The sequence below is a fragment of the Schistocerca cancellata genome, chromosome 2 (assembly GCF_023864275.1).
Source record: "Schistocerca cancellata isolate TAMUIC-IGC-003103 chromosome 2, iqSchCanc2.1, whole genome shotgun sequence".
Lineage (NCBI taxonomy): Eukaryota > Metazoa > Arthropoda > Insecta > Orthoptera > Acrididae > Schistocerca > Schistocerca cancellata.
Genome location: NC_064627.1, coordinates 283,384,452 through 283,411,301, shown reverse-complemented (window position 1 = coordinate 283,411,301; position 26,850 = coordinate 283,384,452). Strand labels below are relative to the sequence as shown.

General features: G+C 45.3%; 1 long non-coding RNA gene across 1 annotated transcript in view; it reads right to left on the bottom strand.

The window, feature by feature from the left end:
• Positions 1-26,850, bottom strand: part of LOC126161625 (uncharacterized) — a 1,324,793-nt gene that overhangs the window by 846,940 nt on the left and 451,003 nt on the right. The window contains exon 2 of the long non-coding RNA XR_007534935.1: positions 26,284-26,333. This is a non-coding gene — a long non-coding RNA (uncharacterized LOC126161625). The remainder of the gene's footprint in view (positions 1-26,283; positions 26,334-26,850) is intronic.

Genomic DNA, 26,850 nt, shown 5'->3' with positions numbered 1-26,850 from the left:
TCCAATCTTCTAGACTGGCGACCCTAAAATGAGATGACCATATTTTTGAAACAAGAAAACGGGACATTTTAAAAATTTCCCCAATGAAACAAGGGACAAAAAAGAAAGTGTAAATTGTTTCGTCATAGAGACGAAGGTTTAGAAACTATTAATAAAATAATAAATACAATGAGTGACAAGACTCATGGGACAGCGATATGCACACTTACAGATGACGATAGTATCGCGTACACAATGTATAAAACGGAAGGGCAGTGCATTGGTGGAGCTGTCATTTGTACCCAGGCGAATCACGTGAAAAGGTTTCCGACGTGATTATGGCCGCACAACGGTATTTAACAGTATTTGATCGCGGAATGGTAGTTCCAGTTTTTTTAAATTTTTTATTTTGGCATTGGGTTACAAGGACCATACAGCCGACAACGGTTATAAAGTGCCAAAGAAACATAATTACAAAAAAGCAGAATAGCACAAAATCACCAAGTTAGCATACAAACACACTCGTAAAGTAAAATAAAATCACAATTAGACAAACACTAGAGAGCCGGCGGCAGTGATGACTACGACATTGGAGCAGAATTACTACACTAATGGCCATTAAAACTGCTACACCACGAAGATGACGTGCTACAGACGCGAAATTTAAGATGCTGTCATATGCAAGTAATTAGCTTTTCAGAGCATTCACACAAGGTTGGCGCCGGTGGCGACACCTACAACGTGCTGACATGAGGAAAGTTTCCAACCGATTTTTCATACACAAACAGCAGTTGACCCGCGTTGCCTGGTGAAACTTCGTTGTGATGCCTCGTGTAAGGAGGAGAAATGCGTACGATCACGTTTCCGACTTTGATAAAGGCCGGATTGTAGCCTATCGCGATTGCGGTTTATCGTATCGCGACACTGCTGCTCGCGTTGGTCGAGATCCAATGACTGTTAGCAGAATATGAAATCGATGGGTTCAGGCGGGTAATACGGAACGCCGTGCTGGATCCCAACGACCTCGTATCACTAGCAGTCGAGATGACAGGCATCTTATACGCATGGCTGTAACGGATCGTGCAGCTACGTCTCGATCCCTGAGTCAGCAGATGGGGACGTTTGCATGACAACAACCATCTGCACGAACAGTTCGACGACGTTTGCAGCAGCATGGACTATCAGCTCGGAGACCATGGCTGCGGTTACCCTTGGCGCTGCATCACAGACAGGAGCGCCTGCGATGGTGTACTCAAAATGAACCTGGGTGCACGAATGGCAAAACGTCATTTTTTCGGATCAATCCAGTTTCTATTTACAGCACCATGATGGTCGCATCCGTGTTTGGCGACATCGCGGTGAACGCACATTGGAAGCGTGTATTCGCCATCACCATACTGGCGTATCACCCGGCGTGATGGTGTGGAGTGCCATTGGTTCCACGTCTCGGTCACCTCTTGTTCGCATTGACGGCACTTTGAACAGTGGACGTTGCGTTTCAGATGTGTTACGACCCGTGGCTCTACCCTTCATTCGATCCCTGCGAAACCCTACATTTCAGTAGCATAATGCACGACCGCATGTTGCAGGTCCTGTACGGGTCTTTCTGGATACAGAAAACGTTCGACTGCTGCCTTGGCCAGCACATTCTCCAGATCTCTCAGCAATTGACAACGTCTGGTCAATGGTGTCCGAGCAACTGGCTCGTCACAATACGCCAGTCATTACTCTAGATGAACTGTGGTATCGTGTTAAAGCTGCATGGGCAGCTGTACCTGTACACGCCATCCAAGCTCTGTTTGACTCAATGCCCAGGCGTATCAAGGCCGTTATTACGGCCAGAGGTGGTTATTCTGGGTACTGATTTCTCAGGATCTATGCACCCAAATTGCGTGAAAATGTAATCACATGTCAGTTCTAGTATAATATATTTGTCCAATGAAGACCAGTTTATCATCTGCATTTCTTCTTGGTGTAGCAATTACAATGGCCAGGAGTGTATTAGCTTACGTATTGTTGGTCGCCTCTTGTGCGTGTATAAATTAGATTTAGTAGTACCACACGATACTACACTGTCCATTTGCATTACGTGACGTCCTGTCGTAAACCTCAATAAGAAACTTTTTCATCGCCGACGGCTGCGAGACGTGCCGGAAACGGGTCGATAGGGTATCGACAAGGATGTGGGGTCATGCCGACTCCAATTCCGTCGCTGGCTTCGCTAAGTTTTTCGGTTGAAGATAAATCGCGTGAACAGCCCTATCAAGACATTTTCACAGATTCTCGATTAGGTTTTAATACGGGGTGTTTAGTGGGCAAGGGGACGCGGTGAACTCATCGTGGTACTCTTTGAACCATGGACGTACACTACGAGCTGTGTGACACGTTGCACTGCCCACCTGATAGATGCCATAGTGCCGAGGAAACACAAACTGCAATGTAGTTTCGGTATGATCCTCAAGTATAGAGGCATACTTGTGTTGATCCACTGTGCCTTCCAGAACGACGAGCTCACCCGGGGAACGCCACGAAAACATTCCCCACACAATAAAGCTTGCTCCTCCGACCTGGACGCTTCCGACTACTGCTGCACGGTGTTCGCTGTGAGACGTTTCACGCCGTACATGTCAACGGCCATCTGCCCGATGGAGCATAAAAAGTGATTTATTCGAAAAGGTCACTCAGTGAATGTCCAGTTTCGGCATTGGTGTGCAAATTCTAGCCTTCGTCCCCGATGAACAGCAGTCACAGCGGAGCATTAACCAGCACATGCTGTGGAGACCCATTCGCAGCATCGGTCGCTGGAGGAGATGTTGTTGGTAGATCGTTGCTTCATCTGGGCTAACAGTTGCTGAACAGTTACAGGTATATTCGCCAGTACAGTCTCCGCAGCCATCGTTCACCACTGTCATATTTGGCCCGTGGTGCAACACAGTTGCCTCGGTGCCGGTTTTAATTTGCCGTGCGCGGTATACTTTAACCAAGGCGCCACGCGAATTCCACCTTTTGCCCGAAAGCCAATGATGATGCCCGTTTGGACGTCAGGCAAATAAATCCATTACACGACTTCACTGCACTGTTTCCCACGTTCCCCGGACATGCCTTATGGACCCTCCACTGCTAGTGCTGCCACCTACCGTATGTGGGTGGCTATTGCACATTGATGGCGAACATAGGCGCGGATCAAATTAAAGTTTTTGGATCGTGTATATCTAATTTAGAAATCAAGAAATGACGACCTGCACTTGTCAAAGTCTGACATCTACAGGGTGACAACTATTGAACTATATGAAATACGATCGTCATAACTTTTTCATGTTCATGTTCATGTTCATGTTTTCATGTTCAAACTGCACGTTTGGTCGCGGGGCATGATGAGAATTAGCATACGCATGGTTTAGCGACGCTCACTTTCATTTGGAAGGGGTCGTTAATAAGCAAAATTAGCTCATTTGGGGGACTGAGAATCCGCAACGGGCGACTGTGTGGTGTGCAATGTCCAGTCACGGAATAATTGGTGCGATATTCCTTCAAGGCATGGTGCCTACCGAATCGTACACGTAGGTTTTGGAGGATGATTTCATCCTCATTATCCAAAGTGACCCCGATTTCGACAAGATGTGGTTCATGCAAGACGGAGCTCGACCCGATCGAAGCACGAGAGTATTTGATGTCCTGGAGGAGCACTTTGGGGACCGCATTCTGGCTCTGGGGTACCCAGAGGCCACTGGCATGGGCCTCGGTTGACCGCCATATTCTACGGATCTGAACATATGCGACTCCTTTTTGTGAGGCTATATTAAAGACAAGGTGTACAGCAATAGCCCCAAAACCACTGCTAAGCTGAAAACAGCCATTCAGGAGGTCATCGACAGCACCGACTTTCCGAGTCTTCAGCGGGTCATGCAGAATTTCGTTATTCGCCTGCGCCACACCGTTGCCAATAACGGCAGACATGTGGTACATGTCACTGCCTAGATCCGAATATCTGTAGTGACGTTTACATGTCGAATAAAATGTGTGCACACCGTAGTTTGTAACTAATTTACGTTTACTTTCATACAGTTCAATAATTATCAATCTATATGTTAACGATTCCTGGAAGAACAGTTGTAACCACTTCGCATGTTTTAAGCAAACCAACTGATACAACAAAAGAAGCAGCTCCGTTGCGAACGTCTTTCGCACTTAGGCGAATACAGATGCCTTTAGAAGCTTTACAGTTGGCGAGGGGGGGGGGGGGGGGGAGCTATGTTCGCATCAGTACTGCTTTGCACGAAATGTATTTGCGACAAGAAGGTCAAAGGTAAAAAAAATGGTTCAAATGGCTCTGAGCACTATGGGACTTAACATTTATGGTCATCAGTCCCCTAGAACTTAGAACTAATTAAACCTAACTAACCTAAAGACATCACACACATCCATGCCCGAGGCAGGATTCGAACCTGCGACCGTAGCGGTCACGCGGTTCCAGACTGAAGCGCCTAGACCCGCACGGCCACACCGGCCGGCGTCAAAGGTAACATGCAGATGTCACATCCCTGCAATGCCGTCGGAAGTAACTGTTGGAAGCTGTGTCGATGAGTTTACGATCCTTAGGATAAAAGCTGGATAGACCGTATACGGCCCAAGTTTAATATTTTGATATGAGAAACCAATGGCCAGAAATGAACATTTCAGGAAGTGCGAGATGGTGAGTGAGCTACGTGTCGAGGAACGTCGTACAAAATCAGTTCTGAGCCTCTTAACAGAGCGAGGTGATCCAGCGATTAGTACTGGACTCGCATCAGGGAGGACGATGGTTCAAAATCCCGCCAGGCCATACCGATTTAGATTTTCTGTAATTTCCTCCATCGCTTAAGACAAATGGCGGAGTGAATCCTCTGAAAGGGCACGGCCAATTTCTGCCCCCATCCTTTCCTAATCCTGGCTTGTAATCCGTCTCTAATGACCATGTTATCAATGGAACATTACAGACTGATCTTCCTTTCTCTCTGAGCCTCTTGAGATAAGGGTCCGGAAGAGCAATTTTATACGTTTCAGATTTTAATTGGGTATTTTATTTCCCTCCGAGTCGATAGAAGGGAGATTATGTTAACGACGCACAAGCCGGCGGAGTAGCGTGTTTCGCTTTGTCTGCTAGCCTGTACGTAATCAGTACGAAGGAAGGGTGGCAACCAACATTACTTCTGACAGACGAAACTAAGGGAACTGATTTGAAGAGAGCAGCGTAACGTAGCGCTTTACGGTTAACAATAACGAATTTGGACTGGATAAATGGCCGGGTGTAAGTCTTTCAGCTGAACGCCACTTCGGCGACTCCTGTGTCCCTAATCTGCCCTGGTTAGTCAACCCCGGAAAACGGAACCTACAATTTAACGTGGTATCCGAACCACGCGGCGTTCCTTGCGACTTCTTACATTGTTGAGATGTGAAGGCTGCATTAAATGCTGACTGAAAATTTCCTTGGTTCAGTCGACTTTCGATCCCGCGACTTCTCGATTTCCAGGAACACGCTTTACAGGTAGATCTCCCGGCTCGACGTACAATACTGAAGAAACGTTGCTATTTCATTAATGAAATATCCTCAGTTTACCAACTTACCCGTTTATTTCTTCGACGAATTCAGATATTTTTCGTAATTAAGAATGAGATTCAGTAATTTTCTTCAGGCATTTGAAATGGAATATTTTTTTTTTCGTCTGACGGTCTCTCCGAAGTAGTCTTAATATGTTATGACAGCTAAACACACTCTACGATAGATCGGAAATAACTATTCCCTTGAAATGATATGTTTCGCATTTGTAAATACAGAATATCAAGTGCCATAAAAGCCATATCTATAACTACCACTATGGGCCATCAAATCTGAGGGAATATTTTCCTTTTTCTTGTAGAAAAGAAGACTGGCTAAAATTTACAGACGCGCGAAATTTGGCACGGACTTCAATGCGAGATGCCTTTAATAGGTTCCACAACGGAACATTGTCTCGAAATTTGGTAGAAAATCCGAAGAAATTCTGGTCGTATGTAAAGTACACAAGCGGCAAGACGCAGTCAATACCTTCGCTGCGCAGTGCCGATGGTACTGTTACCGACGACTGTGCCGCTAAAGCGGAGTTATTGAACGCAGTTTCCCGAAATTCCTTCACCAGGGAAGACGAATGGAATATTCCAGAATTTGAAACACGAACAGCTGCTAGCATGAGTTTCTTAGAAGTAGATCGCTTGATACGAGCAAGTCTTCAGGTCCAGATTGTATACCGATTAGGTTCATTTCAGATTACGCTGATACAATAGCTCCCTACTTAGCAATCATATACAACCGCTCGCTCACCGATAGAACTGTACTTACAGATTGGAAAATTGCGCAGGTCGCACCAGTGTTTAAGAAGGGTAGTAGGAGTAATCCATCAAACTACAGACCTATATCATTGACGTCGGTTTGCAGTAGGGTTTTGGAGCATATATTGTAATCAAACATTATGAATCACCTCGAAGGGAACGATCTATTGATACGTAATCAGCATGGTTTCAGAAAACATCGTTCTTGTGCAACGCAGCTAGCTCTTTATTCGCACGAAGTAATGGCCGCTATTGACAGGGGATTTCAAGTTGATTCCGTATTTCTAGATTTCCGGAAAGCTTTTGACACCGTTCCTCACAAGCGACTTCTAATCAAGCTGCGGGCCTAAGGGGTATCGTCTCAGTTGTGCGACTGGATTCGTGATTTACTGTCAGGAAGGTCGCAGTTCGTAGTAACAGACGGCAAATCATCGAGTAAAACAGAAGTGATATCAGGTGTTCCCCAGGGAAGCGTCCTGGGACCTCTGCTGTTCCTGATCTATGTAAATGACCTGGGTGACAATCTGAGCAGTTCTCTTAGGTTGTTCGCAGATGATGCTGTAATTTACCGTCTAGTAAGCTCATCCGAAGACCAGTATCAGTTGCAAAGCGATTTAGAAAAGATTGCTGTATTGTGTGGCAGGTGTGTTAATGAAAATTACTTGTCATCCTTTATTTTTATTTTATGCAGTCAGATTGTGTGCTAATACTAGTCAGCGCCAACCGGTTACGAGACTTCGTAACCGGTCACACAGCTAGTAAAATTATTGCGTTTATTCATTAATATTAGTCTCCTCTTTTTAATTAAGGCCCCTTGCAACCTATATGAACTGTTTTTCCTTTTTTTAAATATTTGCGTTTCTTAAGAACATCGCAACTATTAGGGTACAAGCAAGAGTGACAGTTTCACAGAAACAATGTTACTGCACGGAGAACAAATCACGCTGCGAGTATGAGTGACTGCCTGACTACTAGCTACATTACACAACATTACCCAGGCAACGAGAAGGTGATGCATGTACATCAACGCCGACAACTGGAGTCGCCCCAGACTGAGGAAAGAGCCGCATCTGGCTCTAGAGTCTCGTCATTGCACCGCTGGCATAAATGAGATAAGCTAAGGTGTGGGGGAGACTCGCCGTGCCTGCCGAACGAGGCGGTTCGATGACTTCATCCGATGAATACTTTAACACTTACTTTGTGAAACTGTTTACCACTGGATTTAAAGGTTCAAATGGCTCTGAGCACTATGGGACTTAACTTCTGGGGTCATCAGTCCCCTAGAACTTAGAACTATTTAAACCTAACTAACCTAAGGACATCACACACATCCATGCCCGAGGCAGAATTCGAACCTGTGACCGTAGCGGTCGCGCGGTTCCAGACTGTAGCGCCTAGAACCGCTCGGCCACTCCGGCCGGCAGTGGATTTAATGATGCACAACACAAAAAAAACTGCGTTTAAGTCCTGGAAGAAGGGCATTTTCCAGGAAGAGCAGTTAACGGAAGAAGGGGACGGCCATATAAAATGCCAACATTTGCGTCTGTATGCGACGCCTGATGGGCATAGAGGCCGTATTATCTAAACGATTTACAACATGCACTGAGGCCAAAAAATTAGGATCACCTGCTTCACAGAATATTTGTCTACATTTGCAACGCAAGACACCAGTGATACTGTTTGACATAGCTTGACAAGTCCTTGGTAGGGATAAATCGCACTATGTGTCTACGCTCAGGTCACGCAATGCCCGTGCACTACAGGCGGTGATTTGTGGGGGCAAATGTGTCCAATAGTGTCCCATGCACTCCTCTGCATTCAGGTTAGTCGACATCAGAGGCAAACATATCAACGGAAATTCACTAACAAGCTCTTCAAACTACTGCTTCCTGCTGAAATTTGGCATCGCCATCTGGAAAGACATCAAACATAAAGGGATGAAGGTACTTCACAATAATGATCACGAAGTCCACACATGTTTTGATGGCTCCGACTACTGTCACAGGTCCCATGAATGACAAAGTGAATCTCCCCTGTAGTATAATACTTTCCCCGCCACCTGCGTCCATGCTGCCAAGCATGTTTTTCCCAGCCGTTCGTCTCTATCGAGACACAAACATCAACCTGATATAACAAGAAATGTGATTCATTCGATCAGGCGACACGTTTCCACTAATCAACGGGCCAAACTCGATGATTCCGTACTCCTTCAATCGTAACTGACGATGTTACTGGGTCAGCATGAGAACACATAGTTATCATCTGAAGCGAAGCCTCGTGTTAAACACTGTACGCTGAAGGGTGTGCTCGGCAACCCTAGTGTCTGCACCAGCACTATACTCTGTCGCCGCCTATGCTGACAGAGCGAGGAAGCCCCTGACCTCCAAGTTGTGTAGCGTGGCGCGGTAGTCCAAGTTGTGTAGCGTGGCGCGGTAGTCCACCTTGTCGCTTACTCGTGGTTCCAGCATCCTTGAATCACTTTCCGTACATGTTCTCGGCACCAGCACCCGAAAAACACGTGTGGTAGGGAACACTCGAGATTCTCAGATTTTTCCTTTTTTTTTTTTTAAATTTACTGACTTCCAGGAAGCTCCCATACAGCTATCTCAGTTGTGGAATATCAGTTATGGCGATACGAACGTAAAGACAACACTCACCGGGTTCCCGTCCGGAGAAAATCTCCGACCCGGCCAGGAATCGAACCCGTGCCCCTTCGGTAAGTAATTCGCCGCGCTGACCGCGCAGCTACCGAAGCGGACGACTGTCAGATTTCGCATACGGCCAGCGAGCGGTGTCGGTGAGCTGTATCGAAAGTGTCGCTTATCTCGCTTATGCCTTCGAGTATGTCATTGAGTGTCTCTGTACAGTGTATTAAGTACCAAACAAAGGTGGCCAGGTGGCACCGAGGGTGCTGCGGAACGGGGGCTTATAAGGTCCCTTTATCGTTTTATTCACGTGCATGTCAATAGCGCTGGCCCTCACGCACACACCATATGAGAGCCCGAAGGAAGGGATGAAAAAGCATAAACACTCTTTTCTGCTTCGGATCACGTTCAGATTTCGCCGAGTAGTTTTGACCGGTCCATAGTGATTACACCCTGTACACCAGAGGAAAAACTGCGGCAACTTTGCAGTCCAAAGTGAAGAGTTCACGTTCAGCGGGCATGCAGCCGAATGATGTCCTTAGAGACGGGCTGAATGGTCCAGAGGGTATCAAAGGCAGTGTCAAAGGCTGTCAAGAAAGTCGTCCCGTGACTCACCGCGCTGCGAACTGTCGTTTATGACCGCGAAATGTGGCAAAACGAACGCCACAAGGGAAAGACGGTTTCATTCGTGCCCTTTACCACACCTTTCGAGGTCTTTTAGTGTCGATACTGAACAGCTGCGTGTCCGATATCTTTTTCTCGGCCACCCATTAGAGAATTGCGTGATTTCAACTTCGGACTCCGCGGTTTTGACCCAAGTCCGTGAGGCGTCAAGAGAAGGGATGAGGTGTCAGTAAGGGGAGATGTTGCGACCTTCCCACCGTGTGACACGCACGGTGGTGTTGGGCAGAACTGTTGTGTAATGTCGTGCCAATGTGATATCATTAACCCGCCTTAGACCTCACGTCAACTTCTGAACTTTCCCTCGCTGTTTGGTGCGTCGCCGAACCAGTGAGTGTCGTCGCCGGGTGCCACGCTTTTGCACCACCCCAGTGAAAGGCCGTAGGCACGTTCGAGCAGAATTTCTAACTTTTGTATCGCAACGGAAGAAAATAGTGAGGTTTCAAAAGAGTGACTCCTTAATTTTGTTGCGCGGTTTATGTACTATTAAATAATTTTCTTTATATTTTGGACCTCTAATTATGACTAGCATGAATAATTGAAACATGTTTGGTAGACAGAAATAAAACTTTCAATTTCAAAAGACAGATTTTTTTTCTTAGCTTTATTATAAAGCTTAAAATAGTAACTGAAGGGAAATATTAAGAAAGTACTCAATTTACGGTACTTTTGACATTGAAGTTTTGGGACGTCACGTGCGTCTGTTACACTGTTTTCCTGCCAGTAGGGACCTGACAGCCACACGCGTTGAGCTCGGGCGCGCACATGCGCTGCTTACGGCTGGCGCTGGCGCTGCGTGTTTCCCTTTAATGTCGCCGGCCTCCGTGCTGTGGCACAACGCGGCACGCGTGCCTTGCTGCCGGAGCACCTGAGGGGCAGACAACGAAACGCCGACCTGCCGGAGAACAAAGACCACTGACTTCCTACGTACTGTGCCACCAGGACGCTGATATCTAGCCGGAGGCAGGCGATATCCGCCAAAAAGTCGGTGCTGTTATGCCACCTTCACATCGTACGTGTTCCTCAACATGCAGGGCACCATAAGATGTTTCCCGTGTGATTGGTTCACGGCCCGAAAAGAACTGGACAAAAAGCCATCGGCATAGGGACCGTGTATGTGAAGGCTGAACGTTGAGCGTGCCGAGTTTTTGACGTCACAGCGTAGGAAAAAAACGTCGGGGAGTTTTCCGAACGTGCAAAGCAATATCTAGCATAACATATTCTGAACGTGAGTTTCTAGTTTGACCAATGAAATGGCAGAACGCCATGTACGTCACATGTGCGCCATGTGCCTTCAGTATAGAGTCGCTAATCGCCATATTTGCTTTTACTCGAAGCTCATATGAAGGATTGTGTCGGTGGGCGTTAGACTTCTCTTCTTTTTTGGGGCACCTTTTGCTTTCAGAGGTGCTGTTCCTTGTCGGAATCCGTCGATCCGTGGTTCGATGTCGTAATCGTCTGTAGGAAAGCAGAGGTAGGTACCACACTCGGTCTGATGTCCATCGAATCGGGCGGGTCGTTCAACGAGCTCTGGGAAGTTGTTGGTCTTGTAGCCGTCATAGGAGAAGGTGCTGATGAGGTCTCGTCCACACTGTCGTTCCCGATGGGACACTGTCGTTCCCGAGTGGGAGTGCTGGCGGAAGAATATGTGCATCCTAAAGTGACGCGCCCTGGTTGCTCACGGTCTCTGGTAAAGAAGTGACTGTCGCTTTGGCAGCTGCGTCACCGGCCGTAATCTGGAGCAAACGGCGACGGAGACAATCAGACCTAAAATGGAGGAGAAGATTAGTGTTTAGCGTTCCGTCGACAACGGACTCATTAGAGATGGATACAAGATCGGATTGGGGAAGGGTGGAGAAGGCAAACAGACGCGCCCTTTCGAAGGAGCCATCCCCGTATTTGTCTTAAACGATTTAGGGAAATGACGGTATACCTATATCAGACTAGCCGAACGCGGGTTTGAACCGTCATCCTCCCGAAACCTAACATGGCCCTCTTGTCCATATCGTGCACATGTCCACGGTTGGCCGTCATACATAACGATAGTTCGCAGACCTATCAGCAGTCAGCCATTTTTCCATGATGTGGCCCACAACGTTGCCGTACGGTCGGAGTGCTTGGGGCACCTCGAAAGGGATCCCAAACACCCGAATTGTTCGGAGACCGAAACCAGCGTAATCTACCTTCACCTGCCCAATATGACCATCAGACTGTTTGAACTTTAGTCCGTGTGAGTGTTGTCGAACTACGCCTGCGTATGCTGCCTCCGTCGTCATTTTAACGTAGACAATGCTGCCAGTTATGGTTAAGTGAATACCTATTACTTCTTGTCAGTGCAGGCGTAGATAGTCGAGAATGAATTGCTCGATTTCATACGTGCGTGGTCGTGCATGTTCGGCTTGGAATGTAACTTTAAATGTCACTCGGCGGTAAGAGTGCACCCTGGGGTACAATATTGGTGGACGCTATACTACACAAATACCGCGACGCGGAAGTAAACAACTCCTTTTCTATAGGCTGCAATCTCTCTGTTTTTAAAATGTATTTACCAGGGTTGGAACTTAAATAGTGGCAACTATTTATTCACAACCGATACAAATGAGTCACGTGTCTGCACCTGTTACTGTCCTTCAAAGTAGTCACCAGCGTTGTGTAGAACCAGTTGCTAGCGATGTGGAAGGCGCAGTATACCGTAAGCATAGCCTGTTCTGTTGATGGTCTACTGCCTGTCGAATCTCTGGAACAGTTCTGAAGCGAATGCCACGAAGTGGTTCTTCCATCTTCGGAATCAAATCAAAGTCACAAGGACTTAAGTCCGGGGAGTATGCTGGATGGTACAGTGCTTTCCAGTCCCATCGCTCGAACAAAGCAGCCACAGCTTGCGCTGTATGCGCCTGGGCATTGTCATGCAAAATGGTGAGTGGGTTGCGCAGAAAATGTTACTGTGCTTTTTTTAAAACTGTACTGCCCGCAGATGCGGATGAAAGGCTAGCCGATGCTGCTGTTGCTTATAAGTGACTTGCGGACGTGGATGGTATCTCTGTTATCAGCCCAGGCCTACCCCAGACTACTTCAGGAAAATGTTGAATCGAAATTTACCAAGGGCTGACAACGCGTTGTGCTTGTGCGGTGTGTAATGAGTGTTATCACGACCATCCCAAATAACGTTTTGTCCAGAAACAAAATTAAAAGAAGATGTGTCCAAAAACGTACTTCAGTGTACCACTGACGTAAACATGATACTATTAAAAACGTAACATTAAACTGACTTTGACTGTCCTGTACTAGCAAACCATTTAGGAATCCGTGGTAGTGTAACTCACCCACTTGCTAGTGTTAACAGTAAACAAATGGAAACACGATTAAAATGAACACCGGTCGTTTGCCGTGCGGGGCAGCCGTCCGGGCTAAGGCGTCTTGTCACGGTCCGCGCGGCTACCCCCGTCGGAGGTTCGAGTCCTCCCTCGCGCATGGGTGTGTGTGTTGTCCTTAGCGTAGGTTAGTTTAAGTTAGGTTAAGTTGTGCGTAAGCCTAGGGACCAATGACCTCAGCAGTTTGGTCCATAGTCCTTACCACAGATTTCCAATTTCCAACACCGGTCGTTTACTCAACCACAATAAAAGAAAATAATGATGATGCAGTTTTTAATCAAGGATTGGTTCTTTCTAGACAGGATATATCTTTTTTGAAGATACTACTGTACTGCCCTACATGTACCTGTACTGTAAAAATTTTACTATTGAGGATAACAACTCACTCTTATATGAAAACAATAACCGTCTATGACTGATTAAGTAACGTTTAACTGAAACAATAATTATGATTAGTGTTTTCATAAACCTCCGATACGCGCGCATGAAGTCTTGTGAGAGGCTCGTAACGAACGCAAACGATAGTCAATAGCAGTTCCTGCGGTTGTCAGTATTGGCACGTGGCGTCAAAATGACGTCACATTTGCAGAAAGTCTGGTGAAATGTGTATTACGCGTGCTGCTGGCTTTCGCTGCGCGCCTGCTTCAGAGAAGAGGCAGGAAGCCTCAGCTGAGAGGACGCGTGCGCTCGTGTAGGGACCAGCACGTGTCGGACAGCCATCCATCTCGCCCGTCAAAAGGCGTAACGGCTGCGTCCTGTCTCGTCGCCTCTCATCCAGCTCCAGCTCCACCACTCACACTGCAGCTCTGTTTACGGAGCAGCCCGTCTACTTTTCTCTCTCTCGCCGCTGGTTCGTGAGTAGATTTGTCGGATACAGCCACCTTCTCCAGTCGAAATCTCGTCAGAAGCGATCTCTACGTAAACTCATATGTCACGAAGACTAGCGTTTGTGACTACAACATCCCTGGTTTAAATTCACCGCACAGTTGCCTCTCTCTTGACTAACTCCATACGCTACTCCTCAAGTAAAGAAGAACGGAAACAAAGCTTACCACAGACTACAAGTCACGGTCCCAGAAACATAACGCCAGTATAACTACCAGTCTGATTTTGTAATTGTCATATCCAGCTTATAACCTTTCTAAGCTCATCCGACGGTTCGTTTTCTACGAGAGATGTTTAAAGAATACTTACGACAGTCACTAAACATTCTAGACGTTTGTCTAGCTGCAGCTTATATTACAATCAAGCAAACACGGCAGTTATATCCACCGGATACACGACGGATAATGCAAAAAGTGGTAGTACAGGTCCGCTCACTTGGTATAGAAGCATCATGTTTCCGCATGTGCTGCTGTACTGATGTTCGCTTTCATTCACTGTTGTTGACAATCAATATACGATTTACGCTGCACGAAAATATATTCTCCTTGTAGTATCCCAGTCTCCGGTTAGACACTTCGTGACAGGTCAGTCCTGTGAATTACACATTTAACACAGACCAAATCGCCATTTCGAGTCAAGTAAAACCACGGGGACGAAACAAAGCTATTAGATGAGCTGTATCTCGTCAATAACGCATCCACAAATAGATAAACCACTCTTAACGTTCACTGTGTGAGACATCATTCCCGATAATAAGTACCTGTGCAGTAATACCAATGAAACTGATACACCAACTACACTGTCTAGTCGCATTAATATGATCATCAAACATGTTCAAATGTGTGTGAAATCTTATGGGACTTAACTGCTAAGGTCATCAGTCCCTTAAGCTTACACACTACTTAACCTAAATTATCCTAAGGACAGACACACACACACCCATGCCCGAGGGAGTACTCTAACCTCCGCCGGGACCAGCCGCACATTCCATGACTGCAGCGCCTTAGACCACTCGGCTAATGCCTCGTGACAATATGATCATCCGTCAAAAGCCTGCATACCACCTTTTGCACGCGAACATCCAGGAAGATAGTCAATGAGGCTCTGGAAGGGAACGACAGGGATGTCAAGCCATGCTGATACAAGTGCCTTGGCCAGCTGCATTAGGTTTCGCACCTGAAGATCCATGGCGCGAACATCTCGCTCGAGGTGGTCACACAAATTAGCGAATTGGGGGGGGGGGGGGGGGGAGGAAGGGTGTGTTCTACGAACCACTCACGTACTATACGAGGAGCTGTGTGAAACGTTGCCTTGTCGTACTGTTAGATGCCATCGTGTTGAGGAAAAGACAAAGTTCATTAACGGGTTTTGATCCACTGTGCCTTCCACAATGACGAGACCCACGATGAATGCCACGAAAACATTCTTCAGACCGCAACACTCTCTCCTCCGGCCTGAACCCTTCCGAAGATTGTTGCACGGCCGTACACGCAAGCCCAACTGTCCGAGGGAGCATAAAACGTGATTCGTCTCAAGAGGCCACTTGTCGTCACTCAGTGGGCGTAAAGTTAGTCGCCGATGAACAGCAGTCAGCATAGATGCAGGAACCAGGGTCCTACTGCAGACGTCCATATGCAACAACGTTCGCTGAAGGGTAGCTGAGGAGAAATTCTTCGTAGGCCCATGGTTCAACTGGGCTGTCAGTTGTTCAACAGTTCCACGTCTTTTCACACGTACACATCACCGTAGTTGTCGTTCACTCCTGTTATCTATGGCCCGTCAAATACCAAAGCTGCCTCGGCGCTGGTTTTGGATAGCGTTGTTTTGCCATGGACGGTATACTTTAGCCACACCGGCACGCGAACTGTTTACAAACTCTTATTCGTTTCGGAAATGCTTCCATCTTTGGGCCGAAAGCCAATAATAGTGCCCTTTGAGCGTCAGATCAATTTATCCGACAACGACTGCACAGTTCTCCGCGTCCCTCTATACGCTTTATACACCATCCACTGCTAGTACTACCACCCGTCGTCTATGAGTGGTTATTGCACGTTGTCGCCGAACACAAGCGGTGGTCACATTAATGTGACTGGACCGTGTATGTAAGAATGTCAATGGCTAATCACGGTTCGTCTTCCAACGGCGTTCGTACATGTCTTTGTTATTGTATTATGTGACCCGAACTTTACCTTTGCTGGCCTTCAGAGTAGTCACCATTACCTACAAAACACTTCTGATACCGGCTGCAATGCTGCTGGAAATGCCAGAAAACGCTTCTTGTGGAATCTCTCCAAGCAACGTGGTCACGCGCGTCGTCTGCAAAGCGTAAGGTTTTCAATTAATTAAAGACAGAGAAACAAAAAGGAGTCTGCCTGCCCCAAATCTCGAGAATAAGCAGCGTGTTGAAGAACAGTCAGCTTATGTTGGGCGAGGAAGATGAGCATTCAAAAAACAAAGATTACATTGAATGGAGGGGTGCATGCTGAGAATTACTTGGAGAGGAAGGAAACAAACAATTGAATCAGTTAACAGATTGGCGTTGAAGATATAATTATGCCCGTAATGAGAATTAACCGCAGGTGGATGGGACATTTACCCTGGCGAAAGGTGACAGATGGACCAAAGGAGTTCTTCAGGGGATTCCAAGAGATTTGAAAAGACAGAGACGATGACGGTATGGTTGAGTATAGACGAAGATCGTAATGCATGGAAGAGACCTTTATCCAGCAGTGGATGAAGGTACATGTGCGAAAGTAATATAAGATATCGACACCAAGTCTGAAAAAAAAAATGTTTGAGGAATAGACGTATACGATGCGATAGCTATGTAATGCGACAACTTCGAAAATCAAGTAATTAATTAAATTTATTTTTAAATTTAGTATTCGTTACCGCTGTCATGTAGCCAGAAAGTTGGTGTGGAAATGTATGTATACACTCAATCCTCATTTCATTTTATCACAGATCATCTCTATTTTACCATTAGTGTTCTACATTGAGTGCTCGAACGTCATGGGAACAATCTTTAAGATTACGTTTTAGTTCATTATTTAATATTTTGATTTTATAATTATTTTAGGTTTTGTATTAAGATTCTTGATTTAATTTAATCACAGGATATGATGTCATTCGTCCGCTGATGGTAGACCGCCGATCACCCCGAATGTCTCCTCGAAGGCGAGACGGCGTGATATCCTTCCCACAAACCCTTGTGGTTGGCCTTTGTGGAGATGTACCCAGCTGTAAACATTGTCTCCGTGATGTCGATGGTACACCGTACGCACTCTTGCCTTCAGATACTCAAATTCTTGCGCAATTTCCGAATTGTTATTGCGCATGCATCTTGCACATTTTTATTATCTTCCGACTTTCAGACTGTGTTAACTTGAGACGCGATCGAATCTTCACTATACGTCTGTCTGTAACAGACTGCTCAAGTATCGTGCCTGCATTCGCGCCGTACGCCGCATCTATCCGCAATACTAGCGTGTCGTACATGTATTAGGTCTACAACTTTGCTTCCGCCGTTTTGCTATAGACGGCAGTAGCGGCAAGTGCGGTTCAGGTGATCGGTCCTAGGTGTAATAGAATAAGCTTAGGCATCTGTAAACATAATGCCATAAAAATATTAGTCGATTTGAGAGTGTATCTTAAGGTTATTCTCGATTAAGTACGTCAACTCACGTACCCATTTTTGGACATTTGCGGGAAGTTTTAATTATCTGCTTTAACATGAAGAAATCTGCGGCTGTGGCTCTTAAAATGCTGGGTAAGACCAATGGTGAGGGAATATTTGTGGAAGAACGCGCAGAGAATGTCTTCAACACCTTAAGAACGGTGATTTGGATGTCGAAGACCGTAGCAGCTTAAACAGACGTAGACTGTCACAGGACATCATTATCGAAAGCAACTGATGCTTTTGAGCCCAGCACTGAAACACAAACGGCCACAATACAGTGATAGACACGTGTGGGTAATTTTGCAGTAGGTCAGTGCTCAACCCGTCAAAATATACAAGGAAATGTTGAAATGAGAAGTCCTATCCCCTCCACCATCTTTTCCATACGTTGCTCTCTCTGACTACCACCTTCTTCGATCGGTGGCATACAGTCTGGCTGACCAGCACTCCCGATCATATGAAAAGTGCAAATTGAATAGATTCATGGATCCCCACAAAAGACGCCCAGTTCTTCCGCCATGGGATTCGTATGTTATCCGAAAGATGGGAGAATGTAGTGGCCAGCGATGGGCAATACTATTAATCATAATTTTTTTGTAAGTTTTTCACAATAAAGCCCCGAACTTCGAGAAAAAACGGCGGAAGCAAAGTTGTAGACATAGTACATGGGGCATATAGACATAGTACATGGGGCAACCCTTCCCGGGATTTTTGGCCATTCGATTTATATCGCACACGAAATTCGAAGTCAACGTGGACTATGAATTATTAATTATGCACAAGACATCCACAATAACAACAAAATTAAAACCTACATTTATGCTCAGAGCGAAATTCGAGCTTACAACTTTCATTTTACGAGGCAACGAGCTACATCGAGACCACACAGGGAGCCAACGTAAACCTTACACACCTTCTGGCACTGTACCTAACGGCACCTAAAGCCCGGGGTTTATCATTATTATCGATCCGACGTGCAACTGGTGCTTCAGTGACAACAAGGACCATTAATAGGCAGCTCAAGGAAAGTGGGGTGAGCTTACGGCATTCCTTGAGCCGACTGTCGTTGACTTCTGTACAGCAAGTCCGTCTGCTGTGGTGTCAGGCACATTCGGCCTGGAATCCTATTGACTCGAGCAGAAATGTCTTTAGTGATGAGTCTGGCTTCGCAAACAGTTCCGATGACCAGCGAAGACGCGTCTGGAGACGCCTCGCATAGCGAAGGGATACCAGGCTGACTGTCGGCCGCCATATGGCCCGACAACCAGGAATGCGGCCTGGGAAGCCGTTTCCTTTCGCAGCAGGACCCCTTTAGTTTCGTCAGCAACACCCTTGCAGCACAGCGTACCTCGATGGTATTCTACGCCCCATTCTGTTGCCTTCATGGCAAGCCATCCTAAGCTTACATTTCAGCAAAATATTGCCAGCCCGAACCCGGCGAGAGTTTCCACTACTTGCCTTCGTGCTTGTCAAACCCTACGTAGGCCAGCAAGGACGGCGGATCTCCACCAGTTAAGAATGTTCGGAGCATTATGGGCAGGCCTCTCCAAACATATCGGGGTTTTGACGTTCTAACGCGCCAATTGGACAGTATTTCGCACGATATCCATCAGGAGGACGTCCAACAAATCTGTCAGTCAATGCCAAGCCGAATAACTGCTTGCATAATGGCCAGAGGCGGACCAACGCGTTATTGACTAGTTCAGTTTTTGAAGCTCTTTCTCTTGAATAAATCATCCTGAACTGTAATAATTTGTTTGTCTGTACATGTACATCTCATCTACGGATTTACGTCCCATTCGAATAGCTCCTTCGTGGTGTGTCGCTTTTCCAATGATTCCAATGGCTCTGAGCACTATGGGACTTAACATCTGAAGTCATCAGTCCCCTAGAACTTAGAACTACTTAAACCTAACTAACCTAAGGACATCACACACATCCATGCGCGACGCAGGATTCGAACCTGCGACCGTAGCGGTCGCGCGGTTCCAGACTGAAGCGCCTAGAACCGCTCGGCCACACCGGCCGGCGCGTCGCTTTTGTCTTAGAGTGGACATCACTCATTTACTCGTGACTGGAAAAAGGTACGGCTCTCCTTCCAATCTTAAAAACGATGTCCAGATGTTAGCTATATTTCATACACACCAATATAGAAACGAAAATATACCAAACGTAAACTATTCAGTTACTACATTTGTAACTGCAAACTTTTCTAAAGACGCGCGATATTTTCTTACTTTTGGAGCATTAAGATAATAGTGAAAATTACGAAAACAAAACGAGTTAATTATCAAACTAAGATGTAAAACTATACTCGTAAGGTGTGCAAAAATCAATTTTTTAACTAATTTTTTCCTCACAATCGAATAAGAAAGATTGCTTAACGCAGAACGCATGCGAATCCCAATGTACCGGTTTTTAATTGTTTACGAGAAAAGTAAAAGTTTTAATGAGGCATTAACTAGCTAGACGAATGAAGCTATGCTTCGTTTATACAGGCGAAGTAGGTGACCCCATATTTGGCTAGCCACATAGTTACAGGACTGTGCGTGTCGGCGCAGTACCTCTTCCGTTTTGGAAACACTCCGTTTGTGTGAAATCAGTCTAAAAGGAAAAAGTACGCACGTCGGAGAAGTGACGTAACAGTGCAGGAGCGGCAGGAAACTGTAGTCGATTCTAAAGCTTTAACCATTCGTAAAAAGCGTGGAAAATATTTAATGTGGCTGTTGCATTGAGCGTAGCCAGTGGAAAGATTCTGAGATGCGGAGAGCTTTCCGGCTTGGCGGCATCCACCAGACTGATGGAGTCCAGAGGGGGAGAGAGAGAGACGTTACACCCAACTTTGGCATTGGCCGCCCAGCCCACTTCACCTGTCAAGATAACTCTACTGCTGCGCCCAGTTACGACGGCGGCCACTTCTAAATTAATAAACCAGCAACTGGAGACGCGAGCCCGCAGACTGGAAGCTCCGGTTCCAGCAGACAACCTGTCGCACGGTCGCCGACTTTCGGTGCACTTCCTCGTAGTTCCTCTGCTAAAAGTTGGAGTCTTGTCAACGAGAAGGCCGCTAGGGGCGGGAGACGACTTGCAGAAATCCAACGGCGTCCACAAAATGTTCCAGCCGGCCCACCCATTAACTAATTTGTTTTCAGCGATTTATATACGTAAGTCAAACATGTAAATTAGAAGCTCGAGAGTTGTACGAAAGTAACGGCCCCACGAATACCAATAGAGTTAAGCGTTTTATTAATTTCATTTATTTTCTGCATTTTTAGAACGATAGTGTGTAACCAAGCTTGGAGGACATTTCCTACAACTTTCATAACAAATAAGAAAACAATGGCAGTGATTTTTATTCTCATTCAAACATACCGGTTCACATTAGCGCACCGCTCAGTATTTGTAATAGTGAACTGTACCCAATAGTGTTCCATAAGCTATGGCTGCAAATAAGACGCGAACTGCAGTGTATTAAAAGGTTGAATAGTGTCACTAAGACTGTATTCATTCTAAGGCTGTATTCATTGAAAGTCAGTCACGTACTCAATGGACGTTGGGAACAATTCCGTATTGCCGCCATGAACAACTTTTCTTCCAGTCATTTGTTGATGCTTTCTTCTGGCGTGCTATGCACAATTATCCGTGTCTGGCGTGTGAATCAACATGGTGTTTCCGATGCTGTAGTGATGCTATAATGTTTCCGGTCATCAATCTCCTGGATTAAATATCATACGTCTCTATCCAAAAGTCTCAAGAAAAAAGGTGTTAGATATAGCGAAAGACTGGCAACAAAAAACGCACACAAGACGCAAGAGGGAAAAAGAAACTGTACAGGTCAGAAAGGAATGTAGCCTTTCACGCCTACTCTTCAATCAATACGTCGAAGAAGAAATAACGCAAATAGAGAAAGGTTCAGGATTGGGATAAAATTGGGGTGAAATCATAATCATGATAAGAGTCGCTGATGACATTGCTATCCTCAGTGAAAATGTCTTGCTGAATGAACAATCAAATGAGCACTCACTATGGACTGAGAGTAAAATGGTTCAAATGGCTCTGAGCACTATGGGACTTAACATCTTAGGTCATCAGTCCCCTAGAACGTAGAACTACTTAAACCTAACTAACCTAAAGACATCACACACATCAATGCCCGAGGCAGGATTCGAGCCTGCGACCGTAGCAGTCCCGCGGTTCCGGACTGAAGCGCCTAGAACCGCACGGCCACCACGGCCGGCGACTGAGAGTAAGTTGAAGAAGAATGTTATGAGGAGTAGTAGAAATGAGATATGTGATAAACATAACATAAAAATTGGGGAGCACGAAGTAGACGAAGAGAAGGAATTCAGTTATCGTGGAAGCAAATTAACACATGACGGACGAAACAAGTATATGCATCCTAAGGAGAATGGCACAGGTGAAGACGGCATTCCTGGGCCCTGGCCAAAAGGTAGTTACTAAAGTCCAACAACGATCTTAATTTGGGGAAGAAATTTCTGAGAATATTCCTTTGTGGTACAGCATTGTATGGTAGTGATCATGGGCTGTGGAAAAACAGGAAAAGAAGAGAATCGAAGAGTTGTAGCTTTGATGCTATAGGAGGATGTTAAAAATTAGGTAGACTGATGAGGTGTTTCTTCGCAGAAACGGCGAGGAGAGGAACATACGGAAAACATTAACAATGAGGTTCAGGATACGATATATGTTAAGACAGCAAGTAATAACTTCCACGATACCATAGGGAACTGCAGAAGTTAAAAACTGTAGAAGAGGGGAAGAATATATCGAAAAAAAAACTGATGACGCGGGTAAAAGTGCAACTCGAAGAGGTTGTCAGAGGAAAGGAATTCGTGACGGGTCGTATCAAACCATTCGGAATACTGACGGCAAATAACCTTTCTCCATTATCTCATGAAAAAAGGCATTGTCACTGTTGTTGATTTTATCTGTCGGATGGAGATGCTCATCCCGCAACAGTTTTCTCCTCTTTCACTCTCGCCATTAAAAACAACACTCTACAGACACATGTCGAGCGAGCGAGCAGGAATAATAATACACAGTTTAAATGCTGTCATTAGGTAATGCGTCACTCGAAAATAAGTTTGGATCTAATACTTGCAGTGAACTTCGCATTCGTTAAGACAGAGCAGTTAACAAGCGAGGAAAGTAGGAAGAATGACAACAACCGGCGAGTGCAGACCGGTCTCAGCAAAAAAGCTACTCTAAAAGGCAAACACCACAGCCTCACTCCAGTTACCGGAATCAGCTACAGTGGCGACGACTAAAAGGCAAATAACCAAAAAGGCAAACGCTCTGTTTTCGACAGCACTCACCGAGATGCAAAAACGTCACAGCCAGCTTTTCGAGAAGTAGCGACTCAGCGCAGCGAAGCACCGTAACGGCCATTAAGCGGAATGAGTAGGCGTTTCTGAATGAAGACGCCGGCACTCTACCGCTTAACCGCATCCGCTAACGACAGCCGGTCAGCACTGGAAGGTGCAGACACTAGCCATCAAATACTGCCCTCTAGCTAATGATTGGTAGCACTTTCATTGCACTCGACACAATTTCAATCACGCGGTTTGAGAGACATAGCTCTCATAATCAAAAAGTTATCTCATCACATATCGTTATAACACTAAAAACCCCTAGCAACTTATGTGCAGCGTTCGTGCAATTAAAAAAAATTAAAAAAACACACATTGGATTACGAACCTTGTTTTATTCCACAAACGTTGTTAGACTATTTAATGTTTTAACGACGTATTCTGACCCGCTGGCAATATCATAAAGAGAGCAGCATCTCTGGAAAAGCGTTACTCAAATGCGTCAATTACGTTTAGAGTCATTATTGGTAAACTATAACAACCACCAACTCACACCTGGTTATTATATTTTATCAGTAATAACACATCTGTCGGGATTGGTCTAGCGGTTCTGGCGCTGCAGTCCGGAACCGCGGGACTGCTACGGTCGCAGGTTCGAATCCTGCCTCGGGCATGGGTGTGTGTGCTGTCCTTAGGTTGGTTAGGTTTAAGTAGTTCTAAGTTCTAGGGGACTTATGACCTAAGATGTTGAGTCTCATAGTGCTCAGAGCCATTTGAACCATTGTTTGAACCTGTCGGAATTGGCAGTCTATTGATAAGTGTGCGAGGACAAACCGAGAGGTTGCGGGATGGAATCCTGATTGAACCATGGAAGTTTTTCAATCAGTAACTCAGCCTTCATCTCTCAATGATGTGAAGATTCGCCAGGAACGCCACATGGTTCGGATTCCACGTTAAAGTGTAGGTTCCCCTTCCCCGGTACAATTACTGAGCTACGTTACGGATACAAAATTCGCCAAAGTGATGCCAAATTAAGACTTGCACCATGGCCTTAAGCCACACGAAATTATTATTGTTTACATCACAACTGAATAATTATCTAAATAAAAAACTGTTTTAATATAGCAACTTTTTATAACGCGTTAAAAAGTATACGACAATTTCTTCTAGCCCCGTAAAGATTGCTAACCCTACACAGATAATACTTCTGAAAATTTGTACTTGTGTATTTTTAAGAGCTGTGACAACAGGTGTGACATTTAAAAAGAAAAAAGTGTGGAGCGCGCAATAGGTAACTGATGCGTGAATAGTTCACCTAGGTCACTAACAATTTTATGCACTGTAAATGATGCAAACTGTTATGCAGTTTTTCTCAATGACAGCTGCTCTCTACTGTTATCTATAGCATGCGTCCCACGTTTTTCGTTTTAAATGTTACAAGTATTATCACACCTATTAAAAACTCACAAGCTCAAATTGTTAGGAATCTGTATGGGACTAGGAGAAAGTTATACTTTTTTGTCCATATTAAAACCGCTTTTTAGTCTTGTGTATGTAAAACTGTTCAGTCGATTGCAAACATTTTGATGAGATTACAATAAAGACATGTGGTAAATTTCAGGTTATCTCACGTTCTCTTCACCTGAGTCAACCAATGCATTGATTTTCCCTACGGCTACCTCGAGAAATTCGCGTAAATATAAAAATTAGAGAGTCGAGCTCACATGGAGGCTTACCAGCAATCGTTCTTAAATGCGAAACATTCGCGACTGGAACAGGGAAAGTGGGAAACAGCAGTGGAACGCAACAGATCCTCCGCCACACACCAGACACGAATGCGATTTAATATTGCACTGTCATAGAGCTCTCAGCTATGCTGAAAGTTTCAAATCTCTAGCTCATCGGGAAATTAGTTTAAAATGAATTGTAAAATTTGCACCCATCAGACAATCAAACAAGAAAGTAACCTACTACAAACGAATTAATATTCAAATTGGATAATATTAAACGCCTTTGTGACGCTACAGACGATCAGGGTGTATAATCCTATTGTGATAAAGACCACAAGAGTCGCATTGTTCCCTGAGACACCTAGAAGGCTTGCCTTCCACGGAAAACGTCGTTCGAAATGAACAACAAACGGCGTAGAGGCAATCACACTCGACTGCAGCTATAAACAGGGCCGCGACACAAACTAGAATGCAATCCAAGGCGCGGTGTCCAGGCAGCCTCTCGAGGCCTAGTGATTAGAGATGCTGCCGCTAGATCGCGGGATTCCGGGTTCGATTCCCGACCAAGTCGGAGATTTTTTTCTCTCGGTGACAAAGTGTTTGCGTTGTCTTAACACTTTCATCTCATCTTCATCGACGCGCAAGTCGACGACCTGGCGTCAAATAGTAAGACTTACACCAGGTGGTCGAACAACGGGTCAATTCCACATGAGCGTTTCGTTTCATTTCCCGCCAGCACGGCATGGGCTGCATAATGGAGGCTGAAGTTCCGCGCAGCCGCAAAGCCGAGAATTTGTCGCGACCAAACTCTCGTCTCTGTGGACCTGAGACAGATATACATATACATCCATATGCGTTTCACATTGTACCACAAACTAGGGTTTCTTCCCCTTCGTGGACGGACCGCGGAAAGAACAACTATTTAGGTGCCTCTATGGGAACTATAATTAGTCTAATCCTGTGATCATGGCCATACTGAGCCATATATGCACGCAGCTGTGTTACATTCCTTGGTGCCTCAACACATAAGCCTTCAAATCAATAACTATCTTGTATTAAACACTTTTTAAAGTAGCCTATATTCTTCTTTAGGGTTCAAGCTATCTCCATCCCAAACTTCATCAAAACTGGTTCAGCGGATTAGTCATGACGACGTAATAGGCAGTTACTCTCGCATTTGTAATATCAGTATGGATAACACTTTCAATTATGAAATCTTTTTTTTACGATCAGGTTTTGATTAAATAAAGCCTATACGCTGCCCCAAGCTATCCTCAAGTTACCCGAGAAAATGTATCAAGTAGTTTCGGAGATTAGTGCGTTCAAACAGACAAATACCATAGTTTTACACATTTATTACTAGTATAGAAGATATGAATTTTACCACGGAATATCTTTAAGACATTGTCGTTAAAACTACATAAAACATGATATTGCCTGTTTGAAGAAGGATCACTGTTAACCGACGTTGTTAAGGTATCAATCTCTTTACACGTTAGTAGGACGTTAAACTCTTACAATTCCTGCATACCTTTGTTAGTCAATGTGTGGAGTGAGACAGTAGTGTGTGTGCACGTGTTTTCTTGTTTATCACTCTAGCGCCAAGAAATCTCTAAATGGTGTTGAAGGTTTCTCTCTTACCGCCAAGTCACGGCGTCCTTGCCTTCTCGAGGCTGAGTTCCAGTATCCTTCTGTAAAAGAGAGGAGAAAAACGGATCAGGCAAAGTAATTATTCATGTATACAATAGATAAAGACAAAAGAAAGAAAAATGGTAACGGCAATGACATGGAATTTTCAATCAAAAAGAAAGCAAACAGATCAAGAAGCCGTATTGATTACGTAGTGGGCCGTGCGCGAGGCGCCTCCATTCTGTTTGCTCTGTAGCGGCTTTCGTTTCGTTCGACAACAGTGTTTAAACGACCCCTGCCAGAACTCGACTGACACCTGCGTAACTGGACGGACCAGCTCCCGAGGTTCTGGCCTTTCTATTTTTGGCACCCACAATCCGATGGAAACTATCAAGTCGAAGGTATCTATCATGTTGGAAATCTTTGACAGGACAGCCCGTTTCTTAACTATGTCAATTCTTTTAATTATCCCTCTTTGTAAGTCGCAGATGGGAACAAAGAATCGATGAGAATTATCACAGGCTACATAGATTGATTTTGATACCTGCAGCGACGCAGCTACACAAAGAGGGAATCATT